This window comes from Castor canadensis, chromosome 15 (genome assembly GCF_047511655.1).
Source record: "Castor canadensis chromosome 15, mCasCan1.hap1v2, whole genome shotgun sequence".
NCBI classification, from domain to species: domain Eukaryota; kingdom Metazoa; phylum Chordata; class Mammalia; order Rodentia; family Castoridae; genus Castor; species Castor canadensis.
Genome location: NC_133400.1, coordinates 21934943 through 21949869, shown reverse-complemented (window position 1 = coordinate 21949869; position 14927 = coordinate 21934943). Strand labels below are relative to the sequence as shown.

General features: G+C 34.5%; 1 pseudogene; it reads left to right on the top strand.

The window, feature by feature from the left end:
- Positions 1-1040: 1040 nt before the first annotated feature.
- Positions 1041-1582, top strand: LOC109702791 (chromobox protein homolog 3 pseudogene; annotated as a pseudogene).
- The last annotated feature ends 13345 nt before the right edge of the window (positions 1583-14927 follow it).

Genomic DNA, 14927 nt, shown 5'->3' with positions numbered 1-14927 from the left:
AACTTTAGTTTAACTCACAGACAAGAGAATTTGCTTTAACATGCTGTCACAGAACACTTTATTATTTTAACCCTAAATTAAAGCATATACTCTAGATCTCAAGTAAAAAGGCAATTTTCCTTTTGCCAAAATATTAGACTAAGAATGCGTAAAAATAGTGAGCTTCTTCTAATGGCTTATGGATGTTTTTCCCTTTTCAACAACATTTTTATATTACCAATTCTATTGCATTTGTTAGCTCTATAATAAAATGGTGTCACACTTTCTGTTGAAAGCATCTTATACTATCTCTGACATACTGATATGCATGCATTTCCCAGTATTACTTCTGATTTACCAATATAAAGTCCCATGCCAAACACATGGGAGCACCATGATCTAGCTGACATGATCTCACATTCACTTTCATTTTCCAAACAAGTAGTGAGAACCTAATATGTTGTATTCTGACTCCGGAACTAAATGAGACAAGTTCTAATATTTACAATCTCACAGTTTATAAAGAGAAGCTAAGCTCTTAAGGCCCACAACCATTAATACAAGGAAGGATGGTCTCCCTGTAAGAGGGAAAAGCTCAATGAACAGATAATTATCTCAAAAGCCAATTGCTCATGAAATCATTTACACATGTGACTGACAAGTTCTGTACAGCTTAATCAAATCAAATGTAACTAGCTTAAATGATTAAAAGTTTATCAAGATCTCGGCTTCCGGCTTTCACCTTGGCCCCACCATGCTTCCTTTTGTATTGCTTTTCCCTAACTTTTAGTAAACTCCCTTTACACCCACATGTCCTGCCATGGATTTTTCCTAGTAGGATATAAAGAATTTGGAAGACTTCTGATCACAGACTGAACCAGCGCTATTTACACTGATGCCTCACTTCCATTCTGGGACCTGCATGCACTTGCAAATTGACAAATCCTCAGTGGGCCTCACCTCGAGAAAGTGGAGTTTAATGTGTGGAACCAATGCTGGAAATGATGGGGGCCAGTGACCCAGAGTATCAAAGAACTAGCTCTTCAAGTCTGCAATTAAAAATGGCCTCCAATGAAACTACTTTGCATAAACTGGGAAGGAAACAGAACAGAAGGAATAAAAAAGTTGAAGAGGCAAAGCCTGAAGAATTTGTAGTGAAAAATGTAGTAAACGGGAAGGTGAAGTATGTCCTGAAGTGGAAGTGATTTACAGATGCTGACAATATTTGGGAACCTAAAGAAATTTAGATTGTCAAGAGTTAATTGAAGCATTTCTTAGTTCTCAAAAAGCTGATAAAGAAAAAGTGTTATGAAAAGAAAATCTTTATCTAACAGTGAATCTGATGATTCACTGATAGAAAATCAAAGAAGAAAGGAGATTCTGTTGACAAACCAAGAGACTTTGCTGACGTCTTGATCCTAGACAAATAATTGGTGCCACAGACAGCAGTGGAGAATTGATGTTTCTTATGGAATGGAAAGATTGAGATGAGGCTGACTTGGTGCTGGCAAAAGAAGCAAATATTATGTGTCCTCATATTTTAATTGCATTTTATGAAGAGAGACTAACTTGGAATTCTTGTCCAGAAGATGAAGCTCAATAACTTTTTGCATTGTGTTTTCTATATATTTAAATAAAATCTGAGTTTTGGTTTTTGAATTACTAGTGTGAATAGAATTTTCATTCTAATGAAAATCAAGTTTGGTATGTTGGTTTTCAAGGTAGTACTGGGGAGTTGGGTTATTTGTTTTTGTTTTTTGCATCAATACTACTTGGTTACTTTGAACAAATAAAATTTTTCTGTAAAGCAAAAGTTTAGGAAACAGAAAACATTGTGCTTTTAAAAATTGGAGTATCCTGGCATAATATATTTTAAATTAAATAAATATTATTATATATAATATATATTATATATATTAAAATAAATAATATATCTTAAATTAAATAACATTTAATGGTAATTTTTTAAATCACCATTATTGTTGAAAAATATATAGCTTCCTTTCTTATCATAGAACAGCAAACTCATTTTTTTCTAGCTTTCTTTTTATTGTGTTAGGGCTACAAAAAATATGTAGTATTTTAGTGGAATGGAACGTTTTTAAATAGGTGATTTTTGTTTGTTTGTTTTTGGATTTTCATACCCTGGCCCTGAAAGAAGTTTGCAAACTCAACCCAGTGCCTACCAAATATAACCCCAGAATCCAGGGAATTATGTATTTATTTTGAAATGTTGCATTGAGTAATCATTGCTACAAATTATTAAACTCTTATCCTGGACAAAGCTTGCTTCTTAGTGTTTCGTGGAATCCATTTCATTTAATTCTGACCATCATCACATGAGCCTTCTTTTTTCCCAGCCTAATGAGAAATCTGAGTCATAGGAAGTTTAAGCAGCCTTGGTGAACCAGAGTTTCTCTAAATTTCGCAATGTGAGACATTTCTTCCCTGGTTGATGAACCAGGATATATTAAGTTCTTCAGGAGTTTCAAGTTTAAATTCTTAACCAGCTGAAGCTATTGTACATATAAAAACTGACCCAACTACTTTGTAGCCAAATCAGCATGTTTCACAGTCACTTCTTTTTTGCTTTCTTTGCAGAATTGCAAACATGGTTCTGCTTAATGTTAAGCTACGCATGGAAACCTGGTTTAATTGCAACTGAAGTGGCACTTTTTCCCCTATTATTACTACTTCAGGAAGAAGTAACTTTCTGTGAATTGCAATATACAGCTTGTATTACTGTATTCTATTTGTTGCAAAGTTCTTAAGAAAGTGGCAATGAACATCTCAGTCTTTGACTTGGTACTGGAGTACAGGTGTACACTGTTAAAATTAAGCCAGTTACAGGATGAGGCTTAAAATAAAATATGCCCAATATACTTTATTGAAGTATAACATGTAATATTGAGCTTTATTGTATAATTTTTAATTAAAATCAAAATACTATAATCATACAGATTCTTTTTACTAATCTTTTAAACTATAGTATGTTATTATATTTAATATTTCCTTGAAATATGATAAGTAGAAAATTAGATACATTTCTAGAAATCTTTTTTTTCTTTGTTAAGATCTGTTGCCAGACAATTTCATATCACTATTCAATACTTCCCAAGATAGATCAGAAAAAGGTATTAAACCATTATTGGGAACCTTAACTGAGGATTGGGGTACTTCAAACACTTGATTTTATGTAGTCTAAAAAACATATTTACAAATATTCCTCTGAAGCCATTTTTTAGAATGGCTCAAAAATATTTTAAAAGTTGGAGATAATAAATTTAAGAAGTGGCATGCATGTGAGTATCCCTAATAGTCTAAGTTGAAATTGTGCATGTTCAAATAATGAATGTTTTGACTTTGTATATTAATTTTCTTTATTAAAAATATCAATATCTAAACTATTACCCAAAGTCAAAAGGAGGATAGTCCAATGAGCTGAGAGGAGTTACCTATCTTGCAACACAAATATAGTTTCATACATTGAAAATCTAGGCAGTTTTATCATCCTTATCATTCTTCTAGTATATATAATTAATTGAAATACCAAAGAATTGTTTGTTTTTATAATTGTATCCCTCTGTTTTTACCAGGGACAAAGGTTCTGCTGTTAAAAAAAAAATCCTTAGAGCAGGTAGGAAATCAAGTAAGTTGTTTAGTAATGAAATAAGCTTCCCCCCACAAAAGGTCATTCTTCCTGTTTCTAACTCCCTGAATTTAAACAAGGAAGGAAATAGTTTCAAATTTTGAGTAGATACTAAAATAAAGCACACAGTATTACATTTGTATTATATCATTGAATCCTGTATATTGGACAGTGTTTTTTTTGTTGGAAATATCCTCTGAAAAACAACGTATTCCTCCTATACCACAGTGATCTCTGAGATATTTGCCTGAGAACTCTTGCATGATTGTTCTTAATTTACATATATAGTACTGTACTATAGATTTTACCTGTTTAATTTTTTGTAGATCATTATAATTTTAAGATATATTCACAGTTATTTTCAACCTCTAATATAATTCTCCTATAAAATTTTTAATATCATCTAGATAGTTATTATGGTCCATAAAAATCTCTTTTGGAAAGTATTGCTTATTTCTTTTTTATTATTTTATTCTATTGATTTTGCTTTAACTTACATGCGTATATATTATTTGGGCCACTTTCCCCCACCCTCGCTCTGTCAGAACCTCTTCAGCCCTCTTGTTCTCCGGTTTTTTAGAAGAAAAAACATAAAAGATAATAAAAACATGGCATTTTGCTATTTTGAGATAAAGATAGCTAGACAGGAAGATTCCTTGGGTTGTTTCCCATGCATATGTGTATTACAACCCAAATTGGTTCATCTCTACTAGACCTCTTCACTACTTCCTAGTTCCCTTCCCATAGTGGCCTCTGCCACCTAAAACAAATAACTGAATAATATTATTGGACATGGGTAACACAAAAGGAGAAACTGTGCACAGAGGGATAAGAAAAGGGAAGGAAACCAAAAACCTGACTGCGGTTGATGTGCTCATTGTATAGGAATGAATATATAAATCTTAAACTGGCTGGGGCCACCATGGGAAGGTGACCAGGAAGAAGAGAAGAGTTCTGGTAGAGATGAACCAATTTGGGTTGTAATACATAAATGCATGGACACAATTCAAGGAATTGCCCTATATATCTATCTTCATCACAAATTAGCAAAAACACTATGTTTTTCTCTTTATCTTATGTTTGTTCTTCAACAAAATCAGAGAAGATGGCAGAACAGGTTCTGCCTGGAGGCAGGGCGGCGTTGGGGGGAGGGAGGTGGCCCAAATAATATATACACATGTAAGTAAATGTAAAATCAATAAAATTAATTTTTAAAATAAGATTACTATATTAGTTCCTATACAGTGAGCACATCTAGCACATTCAAGCTGCTTTCTTTATTTTTACTTTTTTCTAAGGAAAAGCCATATGTCTACCCCAGAAAACTCTTACTTGCAAGATTTAAGTCTTTGTTGTATTTTGTTTCAATCAAGTTTCAGAAGCAAAAGCTGATAGTAATTCTACTTAAGTTCTTGTATCTTAATCCACAGCATTCAGTTTATTGTCCTCCCGAAATGCAATTCATACTGTTTTCTTAAAAATTATGACAGTTCAACTAATGCTGATTTTTTAAAAATAATAGATCCATTGGAACCCTCTGCAGGATCTGATATTTATTACTGATTTCTTCTGTTAGGACATTACTTGGTTTGCCTCTTCCCTCTTCCAGTGCCTGAATCATAAACATGGTATACAATTAGTTTTCTTTTTATAAATTATTTCTGGAAGTTGTGTGATGTACAAGAGAAAATTATTAATGGAAGGAAGAAAACCAATCAATAAACAATTTACCATGATAGACAAATGAGACTCGGTTCCGTAATTGACTATGTAGGGAAACATGTAGAATGTTCCACTAAAATATCCCTTTAAATCTTCACTATTTGGGACATTTATCTGATAGCTATTGTAGCTTATCCTTTAAGGGTTGCCACCCATGTGGCCAAACTGTGTCTGTGCTATGAGATGAGTGGTTATTTGATATTTGGGAAGGCCCAAGAAGATTCTACCATGTCACTTGAGATGGGATGCTGTGTGTTTGCAAAGAACTTTCCACTACAGTACTTCTGAAACTGCATAGACCAATGAAATGCATTGTGTATCTCAAGAAGTATCTACTCCAAATGACATTCTCCTTTTACACTTCTGCCTTCTTTGTTCTTTTCCTTCTTCTTGACTGAAGTCCAACCTATTATACATAAGAGCTAACAAAAGACAAGATATAAATCATTTGTTAGTAATGAGCTCATGATTTAGTGGGAAAGACAATCATTTTAATCCAAATTGGTAATGGAAGAGATATGCAAATGTGACAGTTGAGAATGTTATCCCTAAATCACCTTGGGAAAGTCAGAAAAGGCTTGGAAGGGCTAGACCCTGAGATGCAGCATATGTTAATAAGAAAGTTCCTGACAAAAACCAAGTCATTTCGTTATTACACACTCATTTTTTCCTTCCATTTTCATGCAGAAATAAATTATTTTTTTCTTGTTTTCCTTTCTTTACACATTTTCTCAATGACATTCTGTATAATTAACCTTTTTTGAGTGATCATTTGATTAATGTTTAGCTCCTTCACTAGACTGGAAGTAGAAATCATATCTCTTTTCACTTATCATCCTTGAATTTCAAGCCCTAACAGTGTCTGACACACAAATGAATAAACAAATAGGCAAAAGATAAAATGAAAGAGGCTCCAAGGTTAAGTTGACTACAATGTTTTTGTCTTCTGTTTACTATAAACTAGTCTATGGCCTTGTGACAATCATTTTTTCTACTGTGGTCTACAGTTTTCAATGACTTGATGACCTACATTGTTCTTTGATTCAGTCTTCTATGATTCTAATTACTAGACAGGCAACATGAGCGTTTTTATATTTCAATGAGACAAAGATAGTCATTCTTTGTTGAGCTATTTGTATTGAAAAAGAACTGGCTATCTTATGTTTATATTCCTATATCATTTAATTCCTGAGATCTTATTTGACATCAAAGTCTTGCTTCTACTCTCCATGTATACTGTACTACTACATAATTTTTCTCTAGGAAGTAAAACTTCTATTATTTGACATAAATTTAATCAGAGTTCTATTTAGAAAAGTCTTGGTTCTGTGGACCACTAAGTGGACATGTAACCATTTATTTAAAGACAGCTTATCTTCTGTGTTTTTATTTTAAAAACTTTTCATTTTTTTAAACTGTTACATATTTTCTTTTTGAGTTTTTTCCTTTCTTTTATTGGTGTGCTGGGGGTAGATTGTGACATTTGCAAAAGTTCTTACAATAAATCAAATACATCATACTTAAATTCACCCCTCCATTATTCTTCTTTGTCCCCCATCCCCCATTCCTGGAATAGTTTTAACAGGTCTCATTTTTCCATTTACATTCATGTGTACAAATGAGTTGCACCATACTCACCTTCCTACACCCTTTCCCCACATCCTCCCCCTCCCAGTTGTACTCATCACCCAAAAAGGACATGTACTGCATTCCTGTTCTCTGATTTTTATAGAAGAAAAAAATGACATTTCTGTGTGTTTCAGACAGCTGTATAGGGAGTTTCCTCATGCTATTTCCAGGTATATATGTATTATAATACAAATTGTTCATCTCTAGCTTTAACTCTTCCACCTTAGTCCCCTTCTTATGGTGATGTCAAGAGGTTTAAAAATACTATATTCATTCTCATACAGGAAGTAAATCAACCATATTCACCTACTTAACTTCCTTCTTTTACACTCCCTCTCTCATATGTGACCTCCCCTTAGTGTGACCTGTTTTTTCATAATATTGCTTGTATTTGTATTAGGTCTATATTCCCTATATGAGAGAAAACACACAGCTTTTGGCTTTCTGAACCTGGTTAATTTTACTTAAGATGATGTTCTCCGTTTCCATCTATTTATTTACCTGTAAAGGACAAAATTTCTTTCTACTTTGTGGCTTAATAAAATTCCATTGAATACAAATACCACATTTTCCTAATCCATTCATCAGTGGTGGGGCATCTTGTCTATTCCATAGTTTAGGTATTGTGGATAAAGCTGCAATAAACATGGGTGTGCAGGTGCCTTATTGTAACCTGATTTACATTCCTTCCTGTATATCCCTAGGAGTGGAGATCATATGGCAAATCTATTTTTAGTTCATGAGGAGCCTCCATTATGTTTTCCATAGTGGTTGCACTAATTTACATTCCTACCGACAATGTATGAGGGTTTCTTTTTCCCCACATTCTCACCAACATTTGTTATTTGGATTCTTAATGGTAGCCATTCTAACAGGAATGAGGTGGAATCTTAATGTGGTTTTGACTTGTATTTCCTTTATGGCAAGGAATGTTGAGCATTTCTTCATATGTTTTTTGGCCATTTGGACTTCTTCCTTTGTCCATTTCTTTATTGGGTCATTGATTTCTTGGAAGTTTAGTTTTTTGAGCTCCCTGTGTATTCTGTTTATGAATCCTTTGTCAGATTTATAGGTGGCAAAGATTTTCTCCCATTCTGTGTTCAGCCTCTTCAATTTGGTGACCATTACTTTTGTTGTGCAGAAGCTTTGTACTTTCATGTAGTCCCATTTGTCAATCCTTTCTTTTAGTTGATGAGCCATTTGAGCTCTACTTAGGAAGTAATTGCCTAATCCTATTAATTCCAGTGTATTCACTGCTCTTTACCACAGTAGCTTCAAAGTTTCAGATTTTATATTAAGGTTCTTAACCCAATTTGAGTTGATACTTGTACAGAATGAAAGACATGGATCTAGTTTCAGTTTTTTGTATACAGATATCCAGTTTTCCCAGCAACATTTGTTGAAGAGGTTGTCTTTTCCCCAACATATATTTTTGGCACCTTTGTCAAAAATCAAGAGGGCATAACTGCATGGCTTCATATTCAGGTCTTCTATTCTGTTGCACTGACCTTCATGTCTGTTTTTGTACCAGTGTCATGATGTTTTTATTGCTATGGCTCAGAAGTCAGGTATTGTGATACCTCCAGCATTGTTCTTTTTTGCTCAGTATTGCCTTGACTATTTGTGGTCTAAAGTTCACTTTCCAAATGAACTTTAGGGTTGATTTTCAATCTCTGTGATGGATGTCAATGGAATTTTGGTAAGGATTGTATTGAACATGTCGATTGCTTTTGATAATATAGCCATTTACACAATATTGATTCTACTGATCCACGAGCCTGCAAGAACATTCCATCTCTGTAGCCTTCTTCCATTTCTTTTTTCAGTGGTTTGAAGTTTTCCTGATAGAGGTCTTTCACATCCTTTGTTAAGTTTATTTCTAGGTATCTTGCTTTTTGAAGATATTGTAAATTGAATTGTTTTCCTACATTCTTTTGGTCTGTTCATTGTTGATGTATAGAGAGGCTATTGATTTTTGTAAACAGATTTTGTATTCTGCTACTTTGATGAAGCTGTTTGTGATGTCCAGGAGTTTTTTGGTGCAGTTTTTAAGGTTTTTTAGGTAGAAGATCATGTCATCTGCAAATAAGAATAGTTTTATTTTTTCCTTTCCAATTTGTATTCCTTTTATTTTTTCTTTCTGTTTTATTGCTTTGGCTAGGAATTCCAAGACTATGTTTAATAAGAGTAGAGAGAGTGGACACCCTTGTCTCATTCCTGACTTTAGAGGAAATGGTTTCATTTTCCCCCATGTGATATGATGTTGGCTGTAGGCTTGTCATATATAGCCTTGGTTAGGTTGATGCTCATTATTTCTATTCCTAGTTTTGTCAGAGCTTTTTATCATGAAAGGATGGACTGCTGAGAAGAATGTATGTTGTGCTGTTGCAGGATGGAATATGCTATATATGTCTGTCAGATCCATTTGATCTATGGTGTCATTCAGTTCTAGAATTTCTTTGCTGATTTTTTAGTCTGAATGACCTATGTATTGATGATGGAGGAGTATTGAAGTCTTCTACCACACTGTGTTTGTAAGTCCAGTAGTGTATGTTAAATGAAGTTGTGTGTATTGACATTGGACACATATAAGTTAAAAAGTGTTATTTCCTCTTTATGCATTGTTCCTTTTATTAGTGTAAAGTGACCTTCTTTTTTCACTTCTGAATAATTTAGGTTTGAAGTCTACTTTATCTAAGAATTAGTACTGCTGTCTATTTTGGGGGGCCATTAGCTTAATTAATCTTCTACCCCTTCACCCTAAAGCAATGTTTATTTCTGTCTTTAAGGTGGGTTTCTTGTAGACATTAAATTGTTGAGCCATCCTTTTTAGTTCAGTTTGCCAGTCAGTGTCTTTAGATGGAATAGTTGAGGCCACTACAATTCAGTGTTAATATTAAGAGGTAAGTGATGATTCCTCCCATTTAGATGTTTTTGTTGTGTAAGGCTTGTGTTTGTGCAACTAATTATATGTTACTCTCTAATTACTTGTCTACTTTTCACTTGAGGTTTAATAATTCCCATCCTTTCATGGCTATGTTTGTTTTCATCTTCTATGTGTTGGATTCCTTTCAGAATCTTCTGTAGTGGTGGTTTAGTGGCCATGCATTGTTTTTAATTCTGTTTATCACGGGAAGTTTTTATTCCTCCTTTAATTTTGAATGGTAGCTTTACTGGATAGAGTAACCTAGGTCAGAAATTGTTTTCTATCAATGCTCAAAATAGTTTGCTCTATGGTCTTCTTGCTTTTAAGGTTTCTGTTAGAGATCTGTTGTTGTTTTGATGGGTTTACCTTTATATGTTATTCGATTTTTGTCTCTTACAGCCTTAATATTTCTTTGTTCTTTATGTGAATTATTTTAACTAAAATATGCTGTGGAGAAGTTCTATATTGGCCATGTGTGCTTGATATTCTGGAGGCTTCCTGTACCTGAATGGGCCTCTATTTCCCTAGATTTGAGAAATTTTCTGCTATTATGTTATTGAATAAATTAACTAAACCATTGGTTTGCATGCCTCTCCTTCTTCAATGCACATGATTCACAGGTTTGGTCTTTTGATGGAGTTATAGAGTTCTTATATATTCCTTTTGCAACTCTTGAGTTTTTTTGTCTAAAAATTCTTCTGTTTTTTCTTTAATATCTATTTTATCTTTGAATACTGAAATTCTGTGTTCTACTTGTTCCAGTCTGCCAGAGTGGCTTTAACTGCATTTTTATTGAACTTAAGGATCTTTTTATTTCCAGGGTTTCTGTTTGATTCTTTTTTTTTCTTGAGACTTTCCATATCTTTGTTAAATTCTTCTTTCATATTTTGTACTCTTTTCTTTATTTCATTTATTTCTTTTTTTATGACATCCTTAGTTTCATTTCAGAGTCTGTTGAAATTCACTTTGAGTTCATTTGTTTGTTTCTTTGTCTTCTCAAGTTTTTTATCCATGTTATCTTGGGACTCATTGAGTTGTTTTTGTATGTCCTCTCTAAGCTCCTCTTTAAGGTCATTGAATATTGTTACCATCATTCTTCTGATGTCAGCAATGAAGGATTCATTCCTTTTTTTTTTCCACCAAATCTTTGACTGTGTTATTGTTAGTCTTTTGAGGAATTGTACTCCCCTGCCTTCTTTTTTTCCCCATGTTTCCATTTTGTACTTTGTTCATGTGTTGTTGATAGTTGGGGGTTTTAATCACTTATTGTCTTTCTCTTGACTTAATTTTTATGCTCTGACTGTCTTAGTGGTTAGCTAGGTTGTTGTAATATTTCTGTTCACTAACCTGGAGGTATAACTTAGTAATAAAAAATTCACAGATTCAGTGTCAAACCAGTTATTTACATATTATATGAAAACCCTTGGTGATATTATCTATAAATAGCAGGTATTTGGGCAATACCAGCTGTTTACAAAGAGATTGATACTCAGGTAATTAAAATGATGGTGCTAGAAGATGGGATGAGGAGGACAATATATATGAGGTGGGGGCTGCAGGGTAATAAGGCCCTAATGTGTGTAAAGGTGTTGTTTAGTTGTTGTGGGGGAGGGTGTTATTGTAAGGAACCAGAGAAAGATAGGAAGTGTAGGGCCAATGTGTAAAATTAGTATGATAGTCTATTAGGTGAGTAGGGACTGTGGGGGATAAGAAGTGAGAAGAGAGAAATGTAAGGAGAAGAGAGAAATGTAAGGAGAAGAGAGGAAGACAAAAAAAAGAAGAAAAGAAGAAAAAAATTGAGAGAAAGAGTAGAAAGTCAAACAACAGATGGCTAAGCAAATTGAAATTTTAGAAAATGGAAGCAGGAGATAGGTGACAACAAATAATTAATATATATATATATATATATATATATATATATATATATTCCAGATTCCTTCTTTGTTAGGAAGAGAAGTGGATTTTCTTCTGATTTCTAATCCTGATGCTGACCCTTTTGACAGGGACTTTCTCCCTGTCAGTGCCCATTCTTAAGGTTGATATGCTGGGCTGTGTGGTAATGGATGGTGCCCCCTCTCTATCTTTTTGAAAGTACTCAAGTTGTTTGAGCCCAGGCTCCTCTTTGGTAGATGGGCCATCTGGATCAGATTTTTTTTGTAGGGAGTTTTTCCAGAGTTGTCCAGGAAGGAGTTGGTGAGCAGTTGTCAACCCTTTCTGCCTACAGGGCAAGACTAGGAGCTAGAATTAAACTTTTTGGTCCACTGTTTTTCTCTTGGAAGTCTGTCAGTTTCAGCTCACTGCCAGTTCTTCTAAGATGATCAAATGTGGTCTTATTATCCCTAGATTGCAGTTGGGCCACTTTATTCCAACACAGGCAGTGTCAGCTCATCACTCCACCCCACCACACAAGGTAGAGGTAAAATTTTCTCTCCATTCATTAGGCCAGCAGTTTTGCCCGTGCAGGGTGCAGTCTTTCCAAAAGCTGACAAGGTCTACATGATTCTTCTCAGAGCAGATGATGTGGTATGCTCACCTGCTGGGGTTGCATTTTCACCCAGTGTTAGCAAAATCAGATCCAGGATGCGCAGGGTGGTGGTGCAGGCAAGCACAGGCAGCTCCAGGTCATCCCAATTCTGTAGTTCTCTGTGTTGTGTTTTGGTCTTCTAAGAGAGAAGAAAAGAAGGGAAATAAAAAAAAAAGAAATAATGGCTTTCCAGAATACAGGTAGCATTTACTGGTCCACAGTGCCCAGCTTCTGAGGCTGTTATATGCTGTAAAAATCTAATTTAAAGGCCAGTCATTGTACATTATATGGACCCAATATATTGGCAGTATCTCAGTTGTCAAAAAACTAGATTAACTGATCCTTGCCACCACGAATCTGAAGAATTCTTTCCAAATCATGAGCATTCAGCACTCCAGGGTCTGTTGGCTATCTGCCATCTTGGATTCTCCACAAACTTTTTTCAAAAGCATGTGGGATTACTGTCTGGTCAAGTTTCCACTTTCTAGAAGAACTGGGGAACCCAGGTGTGTCATTTTGAGCCACACAGCCTCCAGGAAACAAGGGACAAAAACAAATTCTGATAAATTTACTATGAAACATGATATCTATAGACTAACATGGAATGTTTCTAAACCTAGATTGAGTCCTTAGTAGTAGTAAAATGAAATCTGCAAGATGATGGTGCAAAAGGCCTTACCTTATGAATCCAGATATTTGGTTACTCATTCCATTATATATTCATTCCCATAGTCAGAAGAGAGGTCATCATCCATACTTGATCTGCTTCCTCATATTCATGCTTGTGATAAGTATGGCTGTACATCAATGACTTTAGAAGAAGAAATACACTCTGACAAACATTATCCAGTGGGCTAAACATTTTCCGCAAACTTTCTGCGTTGTCAGCAAAATGTAATGTCCCATGTTGAAAATGATGTCAGCCTTTCTCCCCAGAAATTATCCCATAAAAATTTAACTCTACAGCATTTCCAATTCATGTGAGAAAAAGAGAGATAAGGTACCTTTAAATCAGAGATTTATGTATTCCAGTAAAGCTGCAAGATTTTGTTTTGATAGCAAAAATGCAAGAGCCAACAAATTAAATGCTCTTGAGGAATGATTATGGCTACAGGAGTTATTTTGTTTTTATCAGGATTGAATAGCTGTGTAAGTTGTCTCTCACAGTTGTACAGATCGTAGTTGTATTGATAAGTGGCTTGTGAGAAATGGTGTTGAATGAGAAAGAAAGTATAATTTACTTTTAATTTGATTTCATTTAGTAAACCTGCTTTACAGCTTGAGTTGTAATTATTTATTCTTTACCAACCATGGTACAAAATAACCTGCCACCAGAGGCAAAAATTATGTTCACCCTAAAGATCACTCTCATTGGAAGTAATAGCACAGACTTTGCCTGGTGTCAGTGATGAGTACATTTGAAATTGCCTGTGACCTCATAGAGAGTTTCTGCTTTCAGTCCTTGTTGCCAGTGGGTTCTTTGCTGCACTTGGCATTCACTAAAGAGCCATAGAGGCAGAATAGACTGATCAAGTGATCTGGAGGCCAGTCAAGATAAATTAGATGTTTAATTTATACACCAGGCATTGCAGACAGACTAATTACACAAAGACAGTTTGATAAAGTAATATAAGTTTCTCACATATTAGCCAGAGCTTGCTTCTGTGAAATTATTGCTGATATATATGCTCTGGGCCTTTGAGATTTTGCATGCACGGTTGTGCAGTGGGCACTATGAATGAAATGCATTTTCTGAGGTATTAAAACTGGGTTCTATCTGCCAATCTGTCAACCTTTTCTAATTTTATGCTTGCTTTGTGCTTTTTTTTTAGCACTCACTAAGATAGGTATGAAGCAGTTACCAGGGAATTCTGAAGATGTGATGGCCGAGAAATATGCTGAAGATGAAACACAAATAACATTCGTGAACTAATCACTAAAATATTGGTAAGAATGGGCCTTTTGAAAAACAGCACTTCAACTAAAAGCTCTGGTCTTCTCTTTTAAGAATTCAGGGACAAATACTAGGGCACAAACAAACTGAACACAAAATAAGAGCTGAAACACAGCGACAGAGAAGAATCCTCTTGGAAACTGTAGATGTGATATTGCAAAAGGGTAGAATGAAAAAGGACAAACTTTATTTTTCTGGAACTTTGTGTTTATTTTGTGGCTAACAGGGACAGCCAAGAGCTCATGTTCTAGGAATAGCTCTAAATTGGATCACAATTGAAATGTGATCCAAACTCAACTGTACAAAGGGAGACTGGAAATTGGCTGCAATTTGTATAAATATAGATTTAAAGAAAAACATCATTTTTAGTAAAGAGTATGAGACATGGGGTAAATTTGGGGAAGAGAATCATTTTATATAATTGAAGTTTGATGATCTTCATAGAACAGGAACAGAAACAGTTCTAATAATTACATGTGCATAATTTTTTGGAAGTTCCTTTATATTGAGGTTACCATCAAAATCACACTGGGTATTAGCAAAC